This window comes from Sinocyclocheilus rhinocerous, unplaced genomic scaffold (assembly GCF_001515625.1).
Source record: "Sinocyclocheilus rhinocerous isolate Xijiao unplaced genomic scaffold, SAMN03320098_v1.1 scaffold3911, whole genome shotgun sequence".
Taxonomy (NCBI): Eukaryota; Metazoa; Chordata; class Actinopteri; order Cypriniformes; family Cyprinidae; genus Sinocyclocheilus; species Sinocyclocheilus rhinocerous.
In genome coordinates, this window is record NW_015634006.1 from 55,718 (window position 1) to 80,001 (window position 24,284).

At 43.7% G+C, this 24,284-nt stretch overlaps 1 long non-coding RNA gene across 1 annotated transcript in view; it reads right to left on the reverse strand.

Moving 5' to 3' along the window:
* Positions 1–657: 657 nt before the first annotated feature.
* LOC107744842 (uncharacterized) overlaps positions 658–24,284 on the reverse strand; it is a 25,096-nt gene continuing 1,469 nt past the window's right edge. The window contains exons 2-4 of the long non-coding RNA XR_001640528.1: positions 23,031–23,036; positions 8,618–8,622; positions 658–670 (exon numbers count right to left, since the gene is read on the reverse strand). This is a non-coding gene — a long non-coding RNA (uncharacterized LOC107744842). The remainder of the gene's footprint in view (positions 671–8,617; positions 8,623–23,030; positions 23,037–24,284) is intronic.

Sequence of the window (24,284 nt, forward strand, 5' to 3'; positions counted from 1 at the left end):
GTGCATATGGAAGAATGGAGGTGATTGTAACCCTCTTGGAAATGGCAGAAGTCTGCCGGGGAAACACGGGCTCGAGGCTATACCGTGGACTTTACACATATGAGATCCACTTGGGTCTTACATATGGAACCCAGCCTTCTACCGGTTCTCGAGGATTCAGCGAGTGAAGGCCTGGCGCCGGACGCTCCGCCACGTCTGGCTGCCGAGGGGACGGAGGAGCTCAACAGGGTCTACTATATGGACTCTCTGGAGTGGTTTTGCAAGCCGACCCGAAGCCGGGGCCTCTCAGTGCTTCTACCCGTTTGAGGTGAGAACACAGGAGGATACCGGCTCCACACGAAGGCATAGAATCTAGCGAATGTGTTAGGGGTCGCCCAGCCCGCAGCCCTACAGATGTCTGCCAGTGAGGCGCCACGAGCCAGCGCCCAGGAGGATGCAACACTTCTAGTTGAGTGAGCCCGCAACCTGAGCGGGCAGGGCACACCCTGTGCCTGATAAGCCAGGGTGATGGCATCCACTATCCAGTGGGCCATCCTCTGCTTAGAGACGGCATTCCCCTTCTGCCGGCCTCCGTGACAGACAAAGAGCTGGTCTGAGGTCCTGAACTTTGCGTCTGGTCTACGTAGCACCTTAAGGCTCGGACGGGACAGCAAGCTAGGGCTGGGTCTGCCTCCTCCGAGGGCAGTGCTTGCAGGCTCACTACCTGGTCCCTGAAGGGAGTGGTAGGAACCTTGGGCACATATCCAGGCCGGGGTCTCAGGACAACATGAGAGTTAGCCGGCCCAAATTCTAGGCACGATTCATCGACCGAAAATGCCTGCAGGTCCCCTACCCTCTTGATGGAAGCCAATGCAGTCAGGAGAACTGTCTTTAGTGACAGAATTTTCAACTCAGCTGACTGCAAAGGTTCAAAGGGAGGTCTCTGCAGTGCCGTGAGCACCAGAGACAGGTCCCAAGAGGGTACCGAGGTAGGCCCCTCTAAGGAACCTGACGACCAGGTCGTGCTTACCAAGAGACTTACCATCAACTGCATCGTGATGTGCGGCAATTGCGGCAATCTTCGGGGGTCTTCCCGGTGGAAAGTACACCAATCAACGAACAGGTTCCACTTAAAAGCATAGAGGCGCCTTGTAGAGGGGGCTCTAGCGGAAGTGATGGTGTCTACCACTGATTGGGGTAGGCCACCTAGAACCTCCGCGTCCCGTCCAGGGACCAGACATGAAGTTTCCAGAGGTCTGGACGCGGGTGCCATAGGGTGCCCTGCCTCTGAGAAAGCAAATCCTTCCTCAGAGGAATGGGCCAAGGAGGGGCTGTCACGAGGAGCATAAGTTCCGAGAACCAAGTCCGGTTGGGCCAGTATGGCACAACTACCAGGACCTGCTCCTTCGTACTCCCTGACTTTGCACAGTGTCTGTGTGAGAAGGCTCACTGGGGGAAACGCATATTTTCAAAGGCCCTGGGGCCAGCTGTGCGCCAGCGCATCCGTGCCGAGGGTGCCCTCGGTCAGGGAATAAAACAGCTGGCAATGGGTCGAGTCCGGAGAGGCAAACAGGTCTAGCTGTGCGGCTCCGAAAAGGTCCCAAATCAGCTGGACCACCTGGGGATGGAGCCGCCACTCTCCCGGAGGCGCAGGCTGTCATGAGAGCTCGTCGGCTGCACGATTGAGGACTCCCGCCCGTATAAACGAAGGGTCTGACCACGAGCTGAAGGTTTGGCGACAGTACGGGGTGATAGACACTCGGTGCGTTCCGCTCTGCCATGCCCCTCTCGGGACTCAGCCGTGAAGCCAGTGCTGAAGCAGCCTCATATGAAGCAACCCGAGCGGCGTTACTGCGGCCGCGGAAGCCATTTGCCCCAGGAGCCTGTTTCAGTGGGGCCGCTGTCCTGCCTCTGAATGAATTCAAGCAGTTCAAAACTGACTGGACGCGCTCCTCTGTGAGTCGCGCTGTCTGGTTGACCAAGTCCAACTTCATACCGAGAAAAGAGATCCTCTGCACAGGGGAGAGTTTGCTCTTTTCCCAGTTGACCCGAAGTCCCAACAGGCTGAGGTGACGAAGCTTGTCCCTGTGTTCGCACAACTGGTCCCGAGACTGTGCCAGTATCAGCCAGTCGTCGAGATAGTTGAGAATGTGAACGCCACTTTCTCTGAGTGGAACAATGGCTGCCTCTGCGACCTTCGTAAAGACGCGAGGTGACGGGGACAGCCCAAAGGGTAGGACCTTGTACTGATAAGCCCGACCCTCGAACGCAAACCATAGGAATGGCCTGTGTCGAGGGAGAATTGAGACATGAAAGTACGCGTCCTTCAGGTCGATCGCTGCAAACCAATATCAGGGGACAGATGCACTCGAAAATGCGTTTTTGCGTTAACATCTTGAACAGGAGCTTGTGCAGGGCCCGGTTCAAGGTTCGCAGGTCCAAGATTGGCCGTAACCCACCACCTTTCTTGGGCACAATGAAGTAGGGGCTGTAAAACCCTGCCTTCATATCGGCTGGAGGGACCGGCTCGATCGCGTCCTTCACCAGTAGGATGTCGATCTCCATCCGTAAGACAGAGGCATCGCTGTTCCGCACAGAGGTGAAGTGGATGCCCCTGAACTTGGGGGGACGCCGAGCGAACTGAATAGCATAGCCGAGTCTGATGGTACAGATGAGCCAGTGAGATGGGCTGGGGAGCGCTAGCCAGGCTCCCAGACACCGTGCAAGCGGGACCAACGGAACCACAGACGTACCCGGGGTGGGGCAGCGTGGTGGAACACAGGCACTCGACTATGGAGGCACTGAGGCGGCCTGAAGTGGAGTCTGCGTGTGCTGTGCCACACTTACCTGGTTCCAGGGTGGGGCAGAGGGCGTGAGAGAAGGCCCGGTGGAGTCCTCTACCCACACACTGCTGCCTGCTGGCGAAGAGAGAGGGGGAAGGGAGTGGCAAGGTGTTTGCAACACGTCGCACACTGCCAACCGCGTCCACTTGTAACCCAGAGATAGAGGAAATTGCTCTTTTTTTGAAAATGTGGGTACCAGGCGGAACAAAAACAAAAGGAAACAAAGGATTCTCCACCCGACCCTCCTCCGGGGGAGGGAGTGGTCCGGACACCATCTCCCGGAGAGCAGATCCTCCCATCTCTGGGTAGCCCGTCTCAGGGCCGCTTGCCCTTACGCTTACTGCCTGGTTTGGCGGGGGCCTGGACAGACTGGGCGTTCCCCTTGCGGCCAGCCGCCTAGGTGGAGGCTGCTGCTTAGGCTGAGCAAGAGTGGAGGTGGCCGCCAGGGGGCGCCCTCAGCGACGAGCAGATGAAGGCGCTGCAGCCGACGACTGGGTGGAGGCAGCAGCTGGTCGTCGGGGCAGGATGTGCTTAATCGCCTCCGTCTGCTTCTGTGCCGCTGAAAACTGCTGGGCAAAGTTTTCAACAGCGTCGCCGAAGAGGCCGGCCTGACAGACAGGGGCGTTGAGGAACTGAACTTTGTCGGGCTCATGCATATCTGCCAGGTTCAGCCACAGGTGGCGCTCCTGGACCACTAAGGTGGACATCGCCCAACCCAGGGAGCGTGCAGTGACTTTCGTCGCCCGTAGGGCAAGGTCTGTCGCTGCACGCTGTTCCTGCATAACCCCTGGGTCAGAACTACCCTCGTGCAGTTCCTTGAGCGCTTTGGCCTGGTAGCCCTGCGGGGGCCTGGACAGACTGGGCGTTCCCCTTGCGGCCAGCCGCCTAGGTGGAGGCTGCTGCTTAGGCTGAGCAAGAGTGGAGGTGGCCGCCAGGGGGCGCCCTCAGCGACGAGCAGATGAAGGCGCTGCAGGATGTGCTTAATCACCTCCGTCTGCTTCTGTGCCGCTGAAAACTGCTGGGCAAAGTTTTCAACAGCGTCGCCGAAGAGGCCGGCCTGACAGACAGGGGCGTTGAGGAACTGAACTTTGTCGGGCTCATGCATATCTGCCAGGTTCAGCCACAGGTGGCGCTCCTGGACCACTAAGGGGGACATCGCCCGACCCAGGGAGCGTGCAGTGACTTTCGTCGCCCGTAGGGCAAGGTCCGTCGCTGCACGCAGTTCCTGCATAACCCCTGGGTCAGAACTACCCTCGTGCAGTTCCTTGAGCGCTTTGGTCTGGTAGACCTGCAGGAGCGCCATGGCATGCAGGGCGGAAGCGTCTTCTCCACAAGCTGTGTAAGCCTTGCCCGCCAGAGAGGATGAGAACTTACACGCTCGGGAGGGGAGACACGGATTACCCCGCCAAGAGGTAGCAGTCTTGGGACACAGTTGCATCGCCACAGACCGCTACACTGGGGGGAGCTCCACGTACCCCTTAGCCGCCCCGCTATCGAGGGTAGTGAAGAAGGAAGAAGGACCAGACCGGCTTAGGGCAGAAAAAGGTGCTGTCCACGATTTAGTCACCTCTTCATGCACCTCCGGAAAGAAAGGTACTTGGGCGGCGCGTTGAGAACCAGCACAGGCCGCTCCAAGAAACCAGTCGTCCAGCCGCGAGGGTTCGGGACACGGTGGAGGGTTTCACTCGAGCCCGACAGTGGCGGCGGCCCGGGAAAGCATAGTAGCCATCTCTGGGTCTGACTCGGGCAATGCTGCCACACCTGAAAGGGGCAGCGCAGCTGAATCTTCATTCCGGAGGACACTCACCCTCCGATGCAGCGACCGACATCTGGTCCTCCGGGGGATCCCCAAAAGTGATGACTGGCGCCGCACAAGGCAGACCAGCACGCCCTCTTGGAGGCTCCACTGGTTGCAGTGTCATGGAGGAGTGAGGAGCCCGAGGAGTTTGACTCGGCGGGGGATTCCTCACTGTAATCCTCAGGTCACCTAGGTTATTAACCGAAGTAGGCTAAAATAAATGAAAAACTAAAATGAAACTAACAAGTTATTGAAAAACAATAATCATAATCATTGATTTTTTCGTAATCATTACGTTCTCACCCTGCGTGGCTGTACGAAGGGGCTCCAGTCCTTTCAAGATACTGGAGTCTCGACCTTAACAACGAGATGGTCATGTTCCTGCAGTGAGAACATGTACCATCCATGAGTGCCACATCAGCGTGCGCGAGGCCCAAACACGTGAGGCAGTAATCATGACCATCACCGGAGCCAGGTAGTGACCGCATCCAGTAGCACACGGTCTGAATGACATCTTGAAAAAGACGCAGGATCAAACCGTGTGTGCTCTTTTAGGAATTTGCTTTCTACTGGTGCTGAAACGCACAGGGGAAATGGCCACGACTACACAACAGTACAAATAGTGCAAGCCTGTTGTGAGCACTCACACTCGTTGAAGGCGCACTCTCCAGCGAGCTGTGAGAACAGCTGTTTTTGCTCTCTCATGAGATCGCGACCAACACTGTCAGCGCCGTCACACCCGCACCAGACATGCAGAGGCTCCTTCCCAACGAGCAGCTCGTCTTCCACCACTTTCCAAAGAAAACACACGCGCAGGAACAGCACATGTGTTCGGCTCCGAAGCGAAAAGCAAATATGCGACGCGCCGGCTGCTCATTAAATACTCGCGCTGCAGCGCAGAGCCCAATATGCATTGGCTCGTTTTTCTTATACTCTAAGTAGATTGGTCTCCCAAAGTGCTTCCCAATTCGTCGGTCAGTTCCGACATACGTCGAACGTGACCAACTGAAAGGGAACTAGCAGTAGCTTCCCTGTGTGTGTCTGTGTGTGTGTGTGTATAAAAGCAGGGCATTATATATAAATTATAAATACTATACATAAGAGTTCAAATCTTTACCATTTTGACTGAATACTAAATTTGATGTTTACCATTTTATTTCTAAAGACTGGTTGGAAATCATGTCTGCTGAAGTGTTCTTTTTCACTACCGGTCAAAATTTTGTAAAGTAAAGTGATGTGACATGTGGCCAAGTATGGTAACCAGTGGCGGCTCGTGGGTTTTAAAATAGAGGAGGCACACTAATTGTATTGGTCTGGGATCCCTGCCGATTATTATTATTATTTGCTTAACCACTGACTTGGTACATTATCATCGCAGCAGGAGACGTTCAAACTAATATCATGTAATTTACGTCTCCATGATGATTGGTTGATATCAGAAGGGAGGGAGGCTAGCCTCCCTTGCGAAGTTTCTTTTCTCAACACTCCTCAGCGCTGAAAGTGAACACTCGATGGTGATTGGCAAATTTTTTTTTACCAACGGAGGCACGAGAACTCAGCTCTCCCCCGGCCTCCACCTCCCCTTGTCTATCATTAGTGGTTGTAATTACATCAGCAGATTCGGCACATTCGCGATAGAAAAGCGGCGCTTTCACGTTATGGTATTACAACTGTGAAATTACAAAACACACACACCGAGAGCAGTGGGCAGCCACTTGCTGCGGCGCCCAGGGACCAATTGGAGGTTCGGTGCCTTGCTCAAGGGCACCTCAGTCATGGGTATATTGCAATAATTTCACATTCAATCTGACTATAGCCATTCAACATTACAGTATAATTGAGAGCTATCAATTTTAACATTTATTAGACTTTAAAATAATAATAATAATAATAATAATAACATTATACTATATATAAATATAACTAAATATATATAAATAATAAATATAACATTATACACATACATATATATATTTCTATCACGAGAACTCTCTGAAAATTTTTAGCATGGCAATGGATATGACAATGTTAATGTATTTGATCTTGGCGAAATAGATCTGCTACACTGCTGCTACTGCTGAATTGCTGCTGCTGTTGATTGTTGCTGTATTTGTAAATTATTGCTGCTGCTGCTGCTGCTGCAAGCAAGTACAGAAACTTGCTACTGCCATTACATAAGCCGATATGATGCTGTGAGTATTTAAGACATACTGCTGCTGCACAAATAGCATATAAAATAACCCGTAGCAGATCTATACAGGTGGAGCTAGCCACTTGCTGCGGCGCCCAGGGACCAATTGGAGGTTCGGTGCCTTGCTCAAGGGCACCTCAGTCATGGGTATATTGCAATAATTTCACATTCAATCTGACTATAGCCATTCAACATTACAGTATAATTGAGAGCTATCAATTTTAACATTTATTAGACTTTAAAATAATAATAATAATAATAATAATAACATTATACTATATATAAATATAACTAAATATATATAAATAATAAATATAACATTATACACATACATATATATATTTCTATCACGAGAACTCTCTGAAAATTTTTAGCATGGCAATGGATATGACAATGTTAATGTATTTGATCTTGGCGAAATAGATCTGGTATGTATATATATATATTATATATATAAGGCAGCTAAATATATATATAATATATAAAAAATGATATATATATATATATATATATATCATTTTTTTGGTTCCTCAAAAAGGGTTCCCAATATTTGGAGCTTTCTGACATTAAAAGATTGAAAACCCCTATGTTAGATATAATTTGCTTAATGGCATCTTCACTTGGATGACATGACATTAAGATGATATCAACAGCAACTGTTCTAAAAAAGCATGTGATGATATCTAGAGCCACTTAACCTGGCATCAAAGAGGTAAAAGGTCAAGGACTATGACAACATGCCTGCAGCATTCCACATATATCAGCATAAACTCTTCAAATTCCCACGTCTTATGCTGGTTTACAGATTCACATATCTCTTGAGTGTGCAAACTTCTCTTTGGACTGTCACCAAACCCTCAAACTTCAGGAAAACCATAAAGGCTCAACACTGCAAATCAAAACCCACATCTCACTGTGATCGACCACCATCAAACCTCAGTTGTTTGATGAAGCTGTTCAGTGGTTTTAAAACATACCATAATAGAATGAGTTGTCCGATCTGTGAACTGTTGTCCAGCGATTGTGTGTGTGTGTGGATATGGGTTAACAGTCGGGTTCAAGTTGCATGTTAAACAAACAGCACTTTTGAATGCTGAGCTCCAGAGGTAAGTAAATTAGTGTAAATTTGCACAAGTAACCTAATTTTGAGGGAAAACACATGCAGGAATTTTAATTGGACACAATGGAGCTGGAATCACGCAGCAGCCGGAGACAAATTAGCTGAAACCGATGGGAAGACTAATGGTTTGCGTAGGCTGCCGCTGCTGCTGTGGAGAGAGAGAGAGACAGACAGACAGAGAGAGATACAGTTACATTCCAGTCAACCAAGCATGAAGGAATGGGTCAGTGTGTATCAGGAAGTTATTTATTCTGTCGTGGCGGGGGGGAAAAAACTCTTGATATAAATGTGAGATTAAGGAGAAATTTTACTCAGTAAAATGCTGATGTTGCAAATCCCACCAGCAGAAGTTCATGTCAAAGTAATTTATCAGTAATTTTTCTTAAAATTTGACTTATCAAATGTTCAGTAGGTATGTGGGTTATGTTTATGTAGCTTGTGTTGGAGGGAGAGAACGCAAAAGAGAGAGAGAAGGATTTGTTTATAAACCAGCAGTGACAAGGGGGAAGCCATCTGACATGTTTAAACTAACCTGCCATGAACCGGTCGCCAAACTCCTTCACAAGTTCTGCAAGTGTGTGTATGTGTGTAAGCATGTGTGTATGCTTGTATATCTGGATTACAGAGGTTAAAACGTGGTTTTTAATGTACATATGCTACCCCTTAAAACAGCGCTTAATGAAAACAGTGGCTGGTTGCCAATCAGATAAACTCAGAAAAAGGCAGTGAGAGAGCGAAAGACAGAGAAAGAGAGAAGGGGGTCGTGGAAGAGGAAGGCAATAGTGAGGGAAGAAGTGAAAATGCAAGGAAAACTGAAGACTGTCTTGGTATGTAATGCACATTAAAAGCTTAGATCTCCCAAAAATGAACATTTTGTCATTGTTTCTTGTTTCAAACCCGTACAACTTTTGGAAAACACCAAATTTAAGTCATTATTCACTAAAAATCTTCCCCTCCAGTGAGCTACTAAGCACTGTGACCAGATCATTGAGTCCGTGAGAACTGAATCAGTCCAATTTGAGATGGAATCATTCAGCTGGTTTTGTGAACTGAATCAATTGATTCATAAAAGATTTCAATCAAAAGAATTACTGATTCACTCATGAACTCTCAAAGCTAAGGTGAATGTCAATATTTTCATTAAATAATGACTTAAATTTGTTCTGTTCCTCACCTAAAGTCATATGGACCATTTTAAAAATTATTTAATGATTCTTTTGAATCCTTTTTGAAGTTTGAAAGCTCCATTCCCCATTGATTGCAATTGGAAAAGAGTAGTGACCAGTATAATTCTTACACATTTCTCTCTTTGTGTCAAACATTTGAAAAGAAAAAGAGGGTGATTAAATGACTATTGCATCTGAAATATATATGAATACAAACATAAACTCTGTTTATTTACAAACAAATAATCTGTAATCTGTAATCAGATTGAAAAGCCTTCATGTAAACACCACAATCGATCTGATTGAACTCAATCTGAATTCAATTTTGATCGTATTGTAAGTGGTGGTGTAGACCTGAAATAATGAGATCAATGAAAATAAAAGTATATTAACATTTTAATCCAATTATTTTCTCTATCAGATCCAAAAAGTGCTGTGATGCTTATTTTTAAATGCCTTTTTACATCTTTTGAATGTGCGTATGTTTAGTTACATCTTACAAACTGTGGAGGAGACTTAATATTTGCTAAACATTTGCTAAAAAACCCTCTTCTGACATGTATGTCAGCTTTCTTTTGAAATATCACTAAGGCAAAAAATACTGTTCTGTTATGAAACTCTAGATGGTGCAGCAGGCCATCTATTAATTTAATCTGCTAGTAAGCACATTGTTATCTACACAGTACAGCTGATTGGTTTATTTCGCATCAGCAGCAAATGAGCTTGCTACTAAACATTTAAATACTTGGCAAGTGTTAGCTGTAGCAGTTTGCAGCGCATTTTCAGACACCCTTCACCTTCCCCAGCTCCACCTGTATAGATCTGCTATAGATAATTTAATGTATGTTGTATTTGCAGGGGTAATTCATGTATGTGTGCAGCAGCATGTCTGCGAATGTATTGGCAGTAGCACATCTCAGTACTTGCTCTGCTGCAGCACCAGTGTAGCAGATCTATTCCGCCAAAACCAAACACATTAACATTACCATGTATATTACCATGCTAAACTCTCCAAGAGTTGTCATGACAGAATGATGAAAATTGGTGCACCTTCATTGAATTAATTTAATAGTCACAGGGTCATCACTCCAACTTTAAATTTCTTTCACCATGTATGCATTTATTTTCAGGGGATGTGGATATGAAAATACCGCATGGCACCATTTTCCTGCCTCACATCTCTCGCAAAGGAAATGGGAACAAATAAAGCGCTTTTAATGCCCTCCTCACTCATTTTCTTGGTCTTTCTTTCTATTTAACTTTCTCTGTCATTCCCTCAGCCGTTATTTCTCTCAGTTTTTTGAAGATAGAGGAACACTGCCGTGTTGACTGAAAAAGACTTAGTCCCAGATCAGCTCGATCTTTTCTTCTTTAAACACCCCCCGCCAATTTCTGTCACTCCAGGAGACGAATGCACGTTGCCGAGCGTCTTTTTCCCCCCTTCCTTCTTCCCCACTGGCTGGCTGAAACACAGTTCCCCTGCCTTTGAAGTGGCTGCGTGCAGAATGGAGATTCTTTGCATGGTAAATGTGCCCCAACGCCCGCAGCATATCCATTACACAAGTTTAAAGAATGCTGGAGACTCGTTCGTGAAGGCGGCCTTTTTTCCCCACTTCACAACCAATATTTCTGTGTTCTGAACTTGGGCGCTCATGAGCCATGTAATCTATAAATTAGGCCCGTCTTGGGCACAGAAACTCCACCAGCCATGCCGTGTTTGAAGTGCAATTATTTTGCTCATTACAAGTTCATTTTATTGTTATAGTTTGCAAATGTTTCCCGGGGTCACAATGTTAAAAGTTTGAGAAGAAGTGTGAAAGAGGAAATTAAGAAGGCTGTTGAGCAGGAGTGGCGGCTTTGAAGGATTCAACCAGTCTTTCTCTAAATGTGTGAAGATATTAAGCAAAATTACACTATCAGCTGAGAACTTTGGGAGGTGCCTTGGAAAATCCAGTCGATTAATTCACCTCTAACAGTTACTTTAAATGGAGATTTAGTTGTATCGATCAGAAGGTGAAAGCGTTACACTTCAAACTTATCTTGAAATGAACCAGCACTCCTGAATGTTGAATGTTAAAGTCTTGATTGCTTTGATTTGATTTTGGCATTAGCATTATTAAATCCCATGTCTGAAGCAGTGTCTTTTTAATGGTACTTATGTCCAAATGTCAAAAGCAATTGTTCAGAGTATATGAAACATGTCCGACTTCCTGTATGGATGTATTTTGAGGGTGTGTGTGTGTGTGTCTGAATTATGGAACAGCAAAACAAGGTCAGCGTGTTCTCTGATTTCAGTTTTGCACACTAATGTTATCCGGTCCTGGAACAAAGCAAACATTTGTATTCCTTCATAAAGGCCAGTCCTAATGACGTAACGGGGTCTAATATCACCAGCTCAGATCAACATGAAATAATTGGCATCACTTTTAAGCCGATTTGATATTCAGTGTTTAATTTCCAATTAAGCCTTCTGATATCAGGCCTGCCTAAAATTATGAAATGGAGCTAACAGTTCGCTGCAGTCAGGAGATCACCCTATGGATATGCCCTAATAACGACACTTTTCATTATTCACTTATAATTAACAAAAACAAGAAGTGTTTTAATCAGTTAGCAGTCCAAAAACAAAATGTAACCACTGCACGTTGACCCATAATTTCCAACAATGCTCTTTAAAGCAATGTGAAGGGTTCAAACAAAGTTAAAGGGATAGTTCACCCAAAAATGAAAATTACCCCATGATTTACTCACCCTCATGTCATCCTAGGTGTATATGACTTTCTTCTTTCAGACGAATACAATCAGAGTTATATTTAAAAATGTCCTGGCTCTTCTAAGATTTATAATGGCAGTGAATGGGTGATATTCATTAGCCCAACAGAAGTCCAATAAACTGCGCCAATCCATCATAAAAAGTGCTCCACACAACTTTACACAACTTCTCACCTAAGCTTATGCTACGCCTACGTCATCCGCTGGAACGCCACTCTCTCGTGAAAGCGCATATCAGTCAGCGGAAGCTAGAGATTACAGTTTATAAAGTTTTTATTTTTCTTACACAAACGCATTGCTTATTCACCGCATATTCACCCGCCAGAGCCGTGTGGTGTACTTTTTATGATGGATTGACTCAGTTTATTGGTCTTCAATTGGACTATTGAATATCACCCATTCACTGCCATTATAAAGCTTGGAACCTTTTTGAACCATCCCTTTAAGCTCTATGGACAGCGTCTGTAGCGTGTCATTTACTACTGTAATAAGCTTGTATTTTTATTAAAACACACCTTTTCCAATTTTTCCATAATTCCATTCCAGAAAAATGTGTTATTTGAGCTGTAAAGTCATAGTTTTAGTCAAGTCACCTTTATTTATATAGCGCTTTTAACAATACAGATTGTGTCAAAGCAACTGAACAGCATTAATTAGGAAAATAGTGTGTCAATAATGCAAAATGACAATAGTAAACACAAATTTTTCAGTTAAAGGCAGTTCATCATTGAATTCAGTGATGTCATCATCCAGCTCAGTTCAGTTTAAAAAGTATCTTTGCAATCATTTGCAATCAAATCAACGATATCGCTGGAAATGAAGTGAGGTAACATTTTAGTGGTTACTGGTCATGTAACTTCTGGTTTGTGTGTTACCAACCTTTTTTGGGTGCCTTGGTTACCAAGTTGTGATCACACTATTAATATTAGGTAATCATACATAAAGTTCTAGCACACATTTTTGTACATTGGCTTAGACATTAAAATATACAGTGGGTACGGAAAGTATTCAGACCCCCTTAAATTTTTCACTCTTTGTTATATTGCAGCCATTTGCTAAAATCATTTAAGTTAATTTTTTTTCCTCATTAATGTACACACAGCACCCCATATTGACAGACAGACACAGAATTGTTGACATCTTTGCAGATTTATTAAAAAAGAAAAACTGAAAAATGCTCAGTATCTCACTATTAACTAGTTGCTTATTAGTATGCATATTACCAGGATATTGGCTGTTTATTAGTACTTATAAAGTACATATTAATACCTTAATTTGCATGACTATATTCTAGATCCCTTAATCCAACCCATACCTAAACGTAACAACTACCTTACTAACTATTAATATTAGGCAAAAGTTCTAGTTAATAGTTAGTTATTACTGAGAATTGGTCCCCAAATTAAAGTGTGACCAAATTTGTATAATTAACACATTTACTGCATCTGAATTAGAACCATTTTGCATTTGAACAACTTTAGAGACATGTTTACAAATCTTTTTCATGGAATTAATTGGTGTTACATTTTACATCAAACACCATTACATTTTATGGTGTTTAATTGCTTAAATTTGCTCAATGCCATTACATTTATTTTGCACATTTGTCATCCATTCTGTCATGTAATTCTGTACATTATATTCAAAGTTATCAGCCATATGATATGAAAACAGTGTATTATGACAATAGTTATTTTCACTGTACATTTATCAGTATATATCCAAGCGTGCAAAAGTGTTTGTGTAAATATTACTTACCGATACTTTTGAATTCTTTTTAGATCAAACTGTTCAATCACACTAGTTTCATGTTAACAAGCACAGTTGTAACCACATAACTTCTGCTTATTTTTATAAACAGAAGGATGTCTCAAGACGATATTATTTTATATGTCAATAGAGCATGTATTGAAAATGAAACATAGCTTAAAGAATTTCCAGAATGTTTACAAAATATATGTTTTTTCGATCCAGGCTTGTGTGTATTTACCCAGGCATTATTTTGCATCTCACTAGGTTTCAGAGACAGTAAAAGAATAGGTCCAGATTTTCCTTTGTCATTCTTAAGAAGTGAAAGCAACTGTAGCCATTTGAGATTTGTTCATATTTTTGATTCAGTCCACTCAGTTTTATAACATTGCACACACACACACACACACACGTGTTTGTTTTTCTCTTTTCATCAGCTCCAGAGATAGTTACTGTTGTGTTTCTCTCACCTTTCTCTCCTTTTCTCGTTGTCAACTTGTGTCTTTAATACCATCAATGCTAAATAAACTTTGCCCACATTAATAGTTGCTGGCAAGGTGCCCGCGAGAACAAAAACAAAAGGCAGAACAGGTTCAAAGGCAATGCGTCTACCAGCTTTCTTTCTATTCCTTTCTCATCCCTGTCTCTTCTCCTCTTCCTTTGGTTTAGGCGAAAGAGCTTTGTCTGTTAAACGGCTCCATCTTTTTGATACAGGCGTTTATTAGCTGTTGAGTTTAATTAAAAAAGGCCATTCATATGAAAATGGGACTTTGATAGTGATTGGTTTCCCCAGCAGCCTCTTCCAGATGCTTTTAATTAGAGCACTGTTTGATTGACATCAAGCCTGTAGGCTGGTGGCTGACTGCGGACACACACACACACACACACACAGACACAGTACACAAAAACTCATAGTCGTATGCACAAATTCACTCATGCAGTCACATGCACTTTGTGTGTACCAAAGATCCAGTTCGTTTTGACACAGTGAATGGCCAGGTAATTAGTGAGGAGGCAGAGCTGAGCCAAAGTTAATCACCTTGGCCTTGTCAGTCATGCTCTTTGCACATTGTTCACACATATAATTAATGCAACGGCCACAAATTGGCGCCCTTACAAGCTGAAAAAAAACCAAAAACAAAAAAACAAAAAAAACACGAGCACGGCCTTCAAGTAATATTCCGGGTTCAGTATAACTTCAATCAAGAGCATTTGTGGCACAATGTTGATTACCACAAAATCATTTTGACTCATCCTTAACCTCAATTTAATTGAAAAATTGAAGTTACAGTGAGGCACTTACAATGGAAATGAATGGAGACAATTTTTTTGAGGATTTAAAAAAACGAAATGTGAAGTTTATCATTTCATAAAAACATTATTCTGTTTAAACTTGACAAATTGGGCCCTTTACTTCCATTGTAAGTGTATCAATGTAACCCAGATTTGACGTTTTTTAAATATTATTAATGAATGAACGAATTAATTAATTTATTTAAAGAATAGGAAGGACAAGTGGAAGCAAATTTGGTAACACTTTGCATGAAGCCGTTACTTCTAATGCATTATAAAGGTATTCATAATTAACATTGGATTACATTGTATATTATCATAAATAATTGTAAACATAAAATACTCGTCACACATGAAATTGGTTGTTTGTCATGTGTTTTAATACATTATACTTAGTAAGGTGTAAAAATTAATTATCATCATGTAATTTGACAGATACAATTATTCATGAGATCATGTAATGTGTTATAAGGTCCATTACAAGACATAATTAATGCATTAAGAATATTTTTTATAATTCATTATACAGGCTTCAAGTAAAGTGTTACCATAAATGTAATCAACATTGTGCCAAAAGTGGTGTCAATTGAGCTTAACTTGTATTGAAAGCAGACAGAAGCTTTAAATAAGCTAGTAAACGTAAGCCACTGAGTCATCACTGAAGTAACTCCAGAGAAAGGCTTTTGTTCAGTCGCTGCGGCGCAGGTCTCATCTGCTCTCTGTGCACGCTCACTCGCTCTCTGCTTTATTATCTGAGTGTCAGCTCCACATGTGGCAGTGAAAAATTTATTCCACACGTTTATGGCCGCTGGTTTATGTGAAGCTTCATCCCACCTGGCTTCTATAAACGTACAGTACAACTCCATTTTATGTAAGAATACAGAGAGATGAGGAAGTTTGGGAGGGGCAAGAGAGAGATATGTGTCAGAATGACTGATGTTACAGTGTAAAAATCCCATCTGCCCTCAAGGGTTATTGTTGTAATACTCCTCCTGCTATGATGTACGATTTATAAGTGCACACTCTTGCGAATCCAGTTTACGTTTCGCTCTCTCCCACTCACGTACGTCTAACTCCGACCCATCAGACCTCATTTACGTTTGCGTGTCTTGTGTTAGCGCTTTGTTTGGTTTGCCTGCCGTTTGGCTTTGATTTGGGAGACAGCGCTAAAAGCCTGGTGAAATCTGTAGAGAGATGTTTCAGGCCAAAACCTTTTTCCAATTACCCAGTCTTCATTACTGTGCTGTCATAGCTTGCTCTTTGGAACTCCAGGCCTTTACTTTATGGCTGTGGAACAAAAAGCCCCGCTGTTGTTTTTTCATATGGACTGATTTCCTGCTCACCCAGTTTAATACATGAGAATGGGACTCAGATATCATCCAGTAGGAGGCAGAGAGAAAATGGTGTTTTCTTGCCCAAACCGAGAGCCAGGAACGTTCTCTTCTGCAGCTTCCATGATGGTCGCCGTCCTAATGTGTCTTTATTCAATTAGGAAGCAGTGAGTAGGTATTCCGGCTCAATTATTTTTAGTTTGGGCCTCTTAGTATCTGATATTTGTAAGTTAGTTTTCTTTCAACAGGAAATGCAAAGTAGCAAGTCAATGAAGACATTCACATTAGGTTACTTCCATTTATGTGTGTTTCTAAGTTTTTAAAATTGATAAATGGAATAATTGATACGGGAGTAAAATGAATTGAGCGTGTGTTTCAATGCTGCCCAATGGCATTGATTTTTATGTAATGTTTGAGCAATGTCAGTATCAATTAGAGAAGTTGCCTAAAATAACATGTGTATTGTATTTATATTTAAAAGTCAAGTAAAATAATCATAATCATCAATATATATTGGGAAGAAGAAGACACTATATTTACATAATATCCTTACAAAATCCTTAATAATGAATTGCTTGAATAAAGGCTGAAGCTTTTCGTAGGCCGGACATCACTTTTGGCAACTACTGCAGTGTTGGGGGTAACGTGTTACAAGTAACACAAGTTACTTTGTTTTCCCATTTATTGACTGAAAGCTCTCCTGACCCCATGTTGAGAGAAATCAGGAGTAAGTGCAGAGGCGTTGTGTGCGCTGTGTGAACATGATGGTTATTATACAGTAGTTCTAGACTAATTGTGAACATGCATTTACTCATCTCACTCATTGCAAAAAAACTGATTCAGTATTTCTAAAAATCTATAAAAACCGTAAAATGCAAACTCAGAATATGACTCAAACCTGCAATAATTAAATGTTAATAAACACAAATATCCTTTATGTATTTAATACCATTTTAACTTAATGATACCACCATAGTTGTGTCAAAACAATCAAGTAAACAAACAATAAAAGCCCATTGGTGTGTCCGAAATCACATACTGTCTTAGTAGGTACTACATTGCTCTTTGTGACCATTGAAAATAAGCATGTTTTATATAGTATGAATAAGGCGTGGGCAATGCGGCAAAAATATCATTTCACTTTTTTTTTTTTTAGGAAAATCACGATAAATCTTTGTCATTATTTTATCTTTGTTATTAAAAAATAAGAACAAAGATACACATTACAAATACACATAATATACAAATAAAACAGCAGTATGTTTTTAGCAGTAGCATTCAAGAAATTTAATGGACAAAAACAAAAATAAAATATTACATACACTTCACTGTCTAAATTATACATTGATTCTTAGTAAAGCAACTGTATTAAAGTTCTTCAATTCTGTCATCATTTACTCACTCTCAAAGTTGTTTTAATCCTGAACGAGAGTTGTTTTAAACCTGAACTTTTTTTCCTACTATCAAAGTCAATGTGAACCAGAAACTGTTGGTTACCCACATTTTTCAAAATATGTTCTTTTGTGTTCAGCACAAGAAAGAAATTAATACAGGTTTGGGACAACATGAGAGTGAGTAAATAATGACAGAATTTTCATTTTTGGGTGAACTATCCCTTTATTGACAAGCAGCAGCATGTTTAGTAGTATTAGTCTGCTGTCACTTTAAGACCTGCATGCATCTAATATACAGGCACACATCTGTTTTTCTCTCAACTGTTTACTTTCACTTTAGACATTACCAACTGTTTTTATATGTAAACCTTGTGCTTAATTTGTCATTCTGTTCACCTGTGTTCCTCCCAATTCCCTCCTTATCCTGTGTATTTAAGCCCCAGTCTGTTCAGGGTGTACCAGTTGTGTATGTGTGTCTTCCTTCCCTTCCAAGTGTGGATTTACCCTGTGTGTTGGATTTAATAAATGACAGTTTCGTTTATCCACGGCTCCTTCGTTCCTTCCAGCAGCGTATCGTGACAGAAGACTCGACCAAGAAACAGTATAACTTCGTGTTCCCCCTCCGTCTTGTTTCCTCGTTTTATTCAGTGTTTTTTTGTTACTGTAGTTCCTCATGGATCCCCTCGCTGCCAAGTTCACCGCCCTAGCCCGCAAGGACCTTTCCCTGGTGGAGTATGCGGTTGAGTTCAGCCAGCTCGCCATTTTAACGGCGCTCGACGACGCTGAACTCACTGTTCTGGATCAGGGCAAATTACTATCGTCCCGTCGACCTCCCAGACACCTCTGGACTGAGCTGGAGGGAAGCCATTTTCCGGTGTCTGGAGAGCGTCTATCCCTGATCCAGAGCACAGCCAGACCCAGAGCCCAGCCCCGCTGAGTGGAGCGCAAACCCGAGCCCACCGCTGATGGAGAGCCAGAGCCCGTCGCGACTGACGAGCCATCGCCAAGGAGTGCGACAGAGCTGAGGATCGCCACGGAGCCAGAGCCTCTCAGATCGTCAGACCAGGTTCGAGAGCCGGCTACAATGCCTGCCGCGAGGGAGAAAGCCGCGGACAGTGAAAGCACGGAGAGGAGCTCCGCCCCCTGCACCGTGGTTGAGGGCGAGCTAATTACGGATCTGGGACTGTGCAACTCCAAAGCAGAGAGGGCTCCCATTACTGAGTTAAGCCCGGAAAGCCCGCTCCTGCCTCCTCCTCCGCTGTTGTCTGGCAGCCCCTCTGCTCGCCCTCAGCCCACGATCGGTACGGTGCGAGCTCCGCGGGTCTGCCATCCTCCATCGTCACCTTGGCTGGAGAAGCCCTTGCTTTCGCCTCCAGCCTCTAAGCCCCGGACTCCGCCTCGGCCTGTAGACCCAGCGGCTCCACCATGGCTCCTAGCTCCCTCTTCTCCACCGTGGTCCATCAGTCCACTGGCTCCGCCGGGCTCCCTCGTCCCTCCGGCTCCGCCTTGGTCTGTCGTCAACCATCCGTCGCCTCGGGACTCCACTCCTTTGGCTGCGCCTCGTCCCTCCGGCTCTGTCAGGCTCCTCCATCCCTTCAGCTCCTCCTCAGTCGCTCCGGCTCAACCGCAGCCTTCTGGATCCCCACCGCCGCCTCAGTTGCCGGAGCCATCTGCTCCGCCTTGGCCCTCTGGATCCTCCTCGTCACTCTGGCTCATCGGCTCTCCGTCTCTGCCTCAGGCTACTCCGCCACCTGCTCCGTCGCAGTCGGTTGGCCCCCTGGAGTCATCAGTCCTTCCTTCTCCATGGCTCCTCCCTCCATCGGCTCCACCGTGGGTCGTCATTATGGTTGTGGCCTGGGTCCCACCTGGCGCCGTATGCTCCAAGTCCCTCCTGTCATCTCCCTGGCTCCTTCCTCCGTCTGATCCGCCCTGGCTCCTCCTGTTTCCTCCTTGGCTCCTCCCTCCATCGTCACCTCCCTGGACTCTGTCTGCCGGCTCCCTCCCAGGTGTCCGTCCTCCTCCTGAGACTCCTGCCAGTTACCACCCGTCCCTCCATCTGTTGGTTCTACGGCGCAAAGACATATATGTCTTCATACTACATATGAATATATGTAGTATGAATGAAATCTGGATGTACTACAGCTACCATGTTGTCATTGTCATGTGACTTATGGCATTAGTTTGTATCGCTTCATTGCCATTCACAGCTCTCCTATGGCCTCACGGGATAGTAAAAGTATCCACCTTATGGGCACTGAAATTTTGGCGGAAATATCAGTAGGTCATCTGACTACTTTCGGACTACTGTCTTATGAATATGGCGAATTTGGCCTTACTACTCAATTCACATACTGTTTTTTGCCTACTATTTACTATTAGAGATATTCAGACACAGACCTTAACATGGTAATATGCCATAAAACACATGCCAATGCTATTATACTGCACCATTTTGTTTAACATGATCTAATATAACTTATTATTCAGAAAGTCTAAATCTTAAATACTGAGAAAAATGTTCTTAAAATGGCTCTAATATATTTTTTAGTTATTTTACTGGTTTACATGTGACGTTAACAATAGCTAGCATTTCACATTAGCATGTGACACTTTAGCTACTCTGACAGCACACTTCAGGAAGACTGAATAACCTTTTTATTGAAGTACCCTGACATGACCCAGCACAAGACAACATTAGCTGCAGGTGTACAAGACTGTGTTTCTATGTGTCTGAGTGTGTATATGAAGGAAAGTAAATCCAGACTGTCTTTGACCGTGTTTAGCACTACCAACGGATTCACCGCTCTGGCCCAGCTGCCTCCTCAGGTGAGTTACCTGTGCTGACAAACGCTCTAAACCCCCTGTATTCAGTGACTCGGGCGCCGTTGCTCCACGGTCAAATATCACTTAACACTGATTAACCCATGCTGGGCCTGCGCTGGGTCTTCACTTGCCCACCTGCCAGCTGACTGCCATTAGAAGTTCCCTTATCTAGTTTCAGATCTGTCTACAATAGAGCCCGGGCCTAGCCGAGGGGTTAAGGAGCCTTCTTAAATAATAAATCATTAGCTAAATACTTTTTGTTCATTTGTGTCGTGTTACACGTACCTCAATTTGCTACTCCCGGCACAGTGTCCCATTCAGCAGATGCCTCGTCTGTGTCTGCGCCGTCATCCAACCACTGCAAGCCAGAAATCCTTTGTTTCTCTCATTCTCTCTTTCTCTGTAGTGTGTTTGCTTGCTTCTTTATGTGGTTTTTGAGTCAGACTCAAGAAAAGAGTTGCAAAAGGATGATGAATTATGAATTGACCCTTTGTTAAGCTCCACCCTCTTCAGTTACTGTTGTCTGTTCAGTTATCTTTATAGAATGCTCTACAGGGATTGATTGGAGCTTCCCACAAACAGCATGATTATCAGTCAATTTTGTGCATAAAGTGGTAAGAATTGAATGTTATTTGTATGTGGGCTGGAATGTACCGACCCTGGATCAATATGAGCATTATGACATACACACACACACACACACACACACACACACATACAGAGGTACTCCTATCATCATGGGTTCATTGCATAGGAGCAATGGTTTTTCTACTGTACAAACTGTATTTTCTATCCCCTTACCCTAACCCTACCCCTAAACCTACCCCTCACACAAAACTTTCTGGCATTTTTACATTTTCAAAAAAACTTCATTCTGAATGATTTAGAAGCTTGTTTCCTCATTGGGACCACAAAAAAAAAATGTCCCCACAAATTAAAAAATTTGGTCTCCATAACATAGGGAATACCAGGCAACCACCCACCCACACACACATTCTTAAATATAACATTTTTTTTTTTTTTTTACGGGGGAGACGTTATGCATATTACAGGAATTTTAATTATATTTTAGCTCAAAATATACTAGAACTCTTATTTTGAAATGCATATGCTTTACTATTACTATTTACTAGTCGCAAATGTGAGTGAAACCCTCACACTGTCGAGCCCTAGGCAAAGTTTTATGTGTTTACCAAAAATGTTTACGCATGATAAACATTTGCACATGCACAGGAGAACTGTAGATATACGCTAACCGGAAACAGTAACATGAATATGTAAACATATTCCAAACGCAGGGACATTTTTGTGTTCAAACATGCAGAATGTTCATGCACATATAACATTTTCATTAATAAGTTTCCCATACTCCTAATGTTTTCTTATATACACTGGAAAAATTTAACGTTGATATGCAAGGTTTTTGTGTACATGAAGTTTCCCATCTTTCTCATGCATGTGCAAAAGTTTTTTTTTCTAGTAAATGTCACTTCAAAGGCTCCTTAGAAATGTAGCATGACAAAAAAAAATAGTGTCATATTTTTCATTGTTAATATACTTTCCTTAATAAGAATGAAAAATCCTTTTTTTTTTTTTTTTTTTTACATTTTCTCTGTCCTCCTCTCATGTCCTCTCTCATCATGTGGCCTTTATCATCTTTCTCTGTTCGTTGACATTTAATCGGCCATGCTCCCATAATACAACAGCCAATATTATTTTTCCACTCCACATTGGTGGGGTCACAGAGCTGCATAACAAAACAACTTTTCTTTGCAGACACACACACACACACACGTGTGTATTTGTTAGGCACACTCATGATGAAGCAGAGAATAGATTAGGCATTCTTTGGGTATGACTTGTGTAAAGTGATTATAAGTCATCTCAGCCCAATGAATTTAGACTCCTTGACGCCCCCTCTGTTGCTGCCCCCCAGTCAGATTCATGTAATCAGATTAAATGCTAACAGAGGCTCAAGAGTGCCTGGACACACACACATTGCTACTTTGATGCTGCTGTGTCGGAGACAGACGACATTAGTCCTGTCTGCGGCCCTTCAGCCCTGGAAGCATGTCATCTCAATCTGCAGAGAGAATAAAGAACGCCCCCTTAAGCTGATGCATTAGTAAACAGCGAATGCTCACACTCCTGCAGCTGCTGCTCTCTGCCTGTATTTGTATGTTTACACTCTTAAAAATAAAGGTTTTCAATAGGTCTTTGCAATACCTTTTAACAAAAGATACGATTATTTAAAGTGTTACCAAAGATACTCTTCTTTTCAAGCTGTATGGGTTTCTTGAGTGTATGTGGTTCTTGGATACGGCTACGGCTCTTTGGAGGTTGGAAAAATTGTTACATTGTATGTTTCGTTTTTTGAGTGACTTAAACTTGTTGAAATTATATCAATTTAAGTCTTTTATTTTCACTTTGTTGCAGAAAAATGCAGTGAAAAAAATCAAATCACCTGACATCTTCTACAGTTTGTAGACCAATTGTGAAATTCATTGCATTGTGTAATTAATTGCATTTAGTCATATTTTATTAATAATAATGCATAGTTTTATCTCTGACACCTCACTATGTATGACAACATTTTTATTAAAGAATGAAATAAATCTTGTTTATAAACATTTTTAAAACCAGGAAAGTTATGAAGTATCAACCCAATACTTCAATGTTTGTTTTATTATTATTATTATTATTATTTTCTTGCTACACTGCTACTTTTTGGAAAAAGTAGCTAGTTGGAAAAACTACACTATTTTGAAAGCAGCTTAATTTAGTTGTTATTTCTAGTTAGTTACACATCAACACTGGTTTAGGGTTGGGGTATAGTAATTAAAATTCACTCAGTTTAAAAGGAACAATAAAATCCAAGTAATCCACATCGGTCTCCTAGAAGTGTATCTGTCATGTTACGCTGCCGGAAGGAACACGGAGCCGTGGATAATCGAAAGAGTCTTTAAATGGTAGCCAACACAGAGGGTAAATCCAACACAGGGAACAGGAGATAGACACACGTACATCACTGGTAGACCCGACAAATACAAACTGAACAGACTGGGGCTTATAAGGACTGGATAACGAGGGACAAAATAGATAGAGCTGGAATCAAATTAACACAATTAACACGAGGAGAAACTGGGTCACGGGGAGCAAAACACAGACAGTCCAGAACCCTGACATATTGGCCCCCTCCCGGAAGGTGCGTCCTCACACCATAGAACAACAGAGGCGGGGAAATGGGTGGGAACTTGGGAGGAGGCTCAGGAGGAGGATGGACACCCGGGAGGGGGCTGACAGACAGAGACCAGGGAGGCGACGAAGGAGGGAGGAGCCAGGGAGGAGACAAAAGGGGACCGGAGTAGGAGGAGTCAAGCAGGACCCAGGCCACAGCCATGATGGCGACCCACGGTGGAGCCGACGGAGGGAGGAGCCATGGAGGAGGAATGGCCGCTGACTCCAGGGGGCCGACCAATGGCAGTGGAGCAGGTGGTGGAGGAGTCCGAGGCGGAGACGGAGAGCCAACGAGCCAGGGGGATGCTGAGGATCCGGGGGGCCAGGGTGGAGCCGAGGGCTCTGGCGACCAAGGCGGAGGCGGAGATCCGGAGATCCGCGGTGGAGCCGGAGCGACTGAGGTGCACCAAGGTGGAGCTGGCGGGAGGAAGGAGCCCAATAGAGCCGGTGGGATGGAGCGACGAGGTGCAGCCGAAAGAGTCCTGAGGCGATGGCGGGTCGACGCCCGACCAAGGCAGAGCTGGAGGGACGAGGGAGCCCGGTGGAGCTGGTGGATCGACGGGTGACGGTGGAGGCAAGGAAGCTAGG